The sequence below is a fragment of the Pseudoliparis swirei genome, unplaced genomic scaffold (assembly GCF_029220125.1).
Source record: "Pseudoliparis swirei isolate HS2019 ecotype Mariana Trench unplaced genomic scaffold, NWPU_hadal_v1 hadal_28, whole genome shotgun sequence".
NCBI classification, from domain to species: Eukaryota; Metazoa; Chordata; class Actinopteri; order Perciformes; family Liparidae; genus Pseudoliparis; species Pseudoliparis swirei.
The window spans coordinates 403,046-407,505 of record NW_026613264.1 but is presented as its reverse complement, the minus strand read 5'-3'; the positions used below and the strand labels follow the sequence as shown (position 1 = coordinate 407,505).

The 4,460-nt window shown below is 46.6% G+C and overlaps 1 pseudogene; it reads right to left on the bottom strand.

The window, feature by feature from the left end:
* Positions 1 to 1,675: 1,675 nt before the first annotated feature.
* Positions 1,676 to 2,778, bottom strand: LOC130191192 (5-hydroxytryptamine receptor 1D-like; annotated as a pseudogene).
* Between the last annotated feature and the right edge of the window lie 1,682 nt (positions 2,779 to 4,460).

The window sequence follows — 4,460 nt, the reverse complement described above, 5'->3', positions numbered from 1 at the left end:
CAGGAGAGAAACCTTTCAGCTGCTCAGTCTGTAAAATATGTTTTGCAAAGAGAGGGAATTTGTTATTTTTCTTTATTTTTATATTAATTTTCTGATTAGTTTGTTCATAATTTAGGATCGGAATATATAAGCATTTTAGCCCCGAGTTATTTTGTGATTCTTCATAGCCCATTTATTGTCATTTGAGGATCTGAATTCAATAGAAGTGGATTCTTATACGCTTCCTATTCTCAGCATCTGAGTCACTCATTGTAGTCCAGACATGACAACATTCTTGCTTCTTATCTCTGATTTGCATCATTGCCTCCATGTAAAAACAGCAGCTTCATGAAGACCTGTTAAAAACAATGACATGAGCCACGGTCCTTCTGTCATGGTCATTTTAACTTCCAGTGAATCAACTTTTCTTCCAAAGACCCTCAAACAGGGATTTACATTGAAATAACAAACACATGAAACCACTCCAGAGTGTCTCGCTTCTCCTCCCTCAGTGACCAGGACTTTGATCATGTTCTCACTACTTTGTCCCTTTTTTGCTCTGAGCTCATCATTTCAGACTTTTTGAAAGGGTTTATTTGTTGCTGTGGTAAAATTCTGATGCAGAGTGAAGCGATGTTTTCATTTCCTCGCTGGAGAATAGCGTGTGTAAATGTCCAACACTTGACACTCCTCCCTTCCTCAACACGCATATATTACAGTAACATAACTGTACTACACACACACACACACACACACACACACATTTCAAATATAATTCCATTTATTGCGACATACTGAATGCATCTCAATAGTTTTGCAGTCTTTCTGAGTTATTTTCTGTCCCACAGACACATCATATGGAGCATATAGAATGACTCAAAGATGAAGACATGTCATGGCTTTTCATTTGCGCTGGATTAAAACCACGTCTCTCTTTCTAACTGTGACATCCGCTTTTGAGTCCCTGTGACATGAAATCTACTTAAAATATTCTTTCTTTATCTTTTTAACACAAGTTCAAAATTCATGGGCTCAAAAGTTTGTCTTTTTTTTAGCATGCAGAGCTCGAGCGTTCATATGAAGGATATCTAAAGAGCTATGGCAGCAGAGCTATAAACATGAATATATCACAATGAGCACGTGTTCTGTCAACATGGGACATTTAAGTATCGGTATTTCTACTATCATTATTATTACCTTAGCATTGAAAATGCGAAGGTTATGTTTTGATCGGCGTGTATTTATTTATTTATTTGTAGCGTGTTCCTCGCATAACAAAAAGTTTTTCAACCGAATACGCATTAAATTTGGTTGGGATGATTGGTTATTATCCGGGGACCATTAGTTCGATTTTGGGATCAATCGGGTCAAAGGTGCATAAGGTCAAGGTCATGAAAAAGGTCAAAATCTTTTTGAATCACATGACATTGGTGGGATGATTGGTTATTATCGGGGACCATTTGATTAGATGTTGGGATCAATCGGGTCAAGGTCAAGGTCATGGAAGGTCAAACTCTTCTTTTTACCAAAGTCGCGGTCAATTTGCATCCAATTGTACAACTAATGCCAACAATAGTTCATAATTCAATGCCCAATCTTGTGATATCAGCTTTAAGGTATTGGCTCTGCAGTGCCCATTCTAGTTTAGTCTGCATCAGTTTGCTCTTTTCCAGCTCCCTGTTTCCAGAGTCTTTACTCAGGAGAACCGTCTGAACTTCATGCGCGAGTTTTTGGAACGCTTTGTTTGAATTAAATGCGTTGAATGCCGTGTAATAACTGGATTGATGAGCGAGTTCAGGTATCCTAGCTGGAAGTAAATATATCAAAAAGCACCGGATCGAACCAGCACTCTTTGCACATGGCCGTGACGAGGGTGCCCACAAAGAACGGGAGCCAGCAGGCGATGAAGGCGGCCCAGGATGACGCCAGCGTCTTGATGCTTCTTCCTCTCCGAGCCACGCACAAACGTGTTCCTCTCCAACACGCCGAATCCGCACAGCTTCACCTTTCACACTGCTCAGGAACAGAGGATCCTCCACCTCCTGCACCTCCTCCACCTCCCACATCCAGGAGTGCAGGTTGGAGGAAGAGCTGAGAGAATAGAGGGAGGAGGCTGCGGAGGTGCTGGATGAGCTGCTGTACGTGGTGAAACATTTCCCGGACGTACCACGGCGACGGCGTCTTGAAGATGCGGGGGCGGGCGGCGAGCGTAGATCCCGTCGTGAGGATGACGAGGAGCACCGTAAGGAGCAGTAGAAGGCGCCGAAGGTGGAGTACAGCGTGTACGTAGATCTGATCCGTGTTCAACGGAGGTCACCCACACCACCTGGACCACGGCGGCCGCCCGGCGCCGCGGTGCGGCGCCTGGCGTACTCCAGCGGCGTCGGTGGCGGCCCAGTAGCGGTCCAACGCGATCACGCTTTAAGTGCAGGATGGAGGCCCGATGCAGAAGGCGGCGTCGGAGGAGGCCAGACGTGGCAAAGCGATCTGCCCAGCGGCCAGGTCTTGCCGACGGTGTAGACGGCAGCTGATCGGCATGACGAGAGCGGACACCAGCAGGTCGGTGGCGGCGAGCGAGCCCGGATCAGGAAGTTGTGTGGAGCCTCCTGGTGAAAAAGATGGCGGCGATGGCGAGGCGTTGGAGGAAACACGGTGGCCAAGGTGACCGGCGGCGGCCAAGAGGGCGGACAGCGAGACCGGAGGCGAGCGGCGTGGCCTCGCTCCGGGCGGCGGCGTGGCGGCGGCAGGTGGCGCCTCGGTGTCGTTGCCGATGAGTCGTCCAGAGAAACTGTCGTCCATGTCGCCTCTTCACCTGACCCACAGGCGTGACCCGCCTCACCTCGTCAGTTCGGGCGTGGCGCTGAGCGGGCGGGGGCAGTGGCGTGGCGTAATTGCTGGCTTTGGCTCGAGAAAATGAAGAAGATTGTTTCATATTCATCCTGGAACATTTCCAGATCAACCTTCAGAGAACTTCTAATTCCATCCACAGCTGACGCTCCTGTAATGAAGCCCGGCTGATTGGTCCGTTTTCGATGTTGATTCTCCTCCTGGTGTAGCTGCAGGAGAGATGGATCCTCACTTGGTATTCAGACATGCGCTCCTTGTTCTCTCTTGGCTCTTATCTCTTCTCCACGCTTGCAGTCGGCTGAAACAGAACCGTGTCACCAAAGCTTCTATCCAACGCTGTGATGGACTCCTCCTTCTGGCTTTCACCGAGGAGGAGATGGAGGAAGAGCGATGACGACAGACACAACCTGGTCTGCTCCCCTGTTGTTCTCATGGACGAGGAGATGACTTCCTAACTTAGGTTCTGGCTCTGATACCGCTGAGTTCTTTAGAGTGTCTTCGATGTTATTGGAAAGCCGGAACTTCACAGTGACACGATGCAGACGAAGGGAAACATCTATCTCAAGAATGGTTTATTATTCTGAGAGTGTTTTCAGTGATGTATAAGTTTGCTGAAGCACAGCATCCACAAAGTTTTCTCAGGTTCCCGGTGTCAGAACGTTGAGTTGGAGCATCCATACGGCATCGCGGAGGTGTTGTCATGAAGTCTCCTCTGCAGCACGTTCAACCTGAAGGAGGCGGAGTGAGAGATAGAAGGAAAGAGCTTGAGTTATATTCAAGGTTAGCATCCTCCCCTCCCTCATACTGAACACATGCTACACAAACAAACTCCTACACGACAACGCCCACACAAGGGGCAATACATGCAGATCATAATAATAATAAATTTTATTTGGAGGCGCCTTTCAAGTCACCCAGGATAAAAAAGCGTAAACACCACCTCGTGGTGAGAAGGAAACTGAACGCCATGTGTAAAATCTGTGGAGTGCCCCTTTAAAAAATGTCCCTAGTTACCTTCGCATTGAGAATGCGGAAGGTTATGTTTTGATCGCCGTGTATTTATATGCGTGTTCCTCGCATAACTCAAAAAATATTAAATCGAATCGCATGAAATTTGGTGGGATGATTGGTTATTATCCGGGGACCATTTGGTTAGATTTTGGGATCGATCGGGTCAAAGGTCAAGGTCATGAAAAGGTCAACATCTTCTTTTTTACCATAGCGCGGTCAATTTGTATCCAATTGGCATGCAACTAATGCCAACATGTTCATAATTCAATGCCCAATCTTGTGATGTGCACGAAGGTATGCGGCTCTACCGAGTGCCCGTTCTAGTTACATTGTGTTTTGCGTGTGTTGTAGATTCCAAGAAAATAAAACACCAAGTGCAGATGTGTTAGAGATATGTGCAGCGAGTGATGGGGGACGCGTCGCTCAGCAGAACACACTTCCACTTTCTTTAATATTTCTTTTTACAATCAAACACTTGAAAAGATGAAGGCACAAATGACGCGATAGAACAACATGTCAAAGCCAGTACTTTGGTGTTCCATTTTACCTCCTTTTTTCCTTTACAAATGTACCAAAACACCAGCGACGAGCGAAGATCTCGATGATAATGACAAAAATAAATA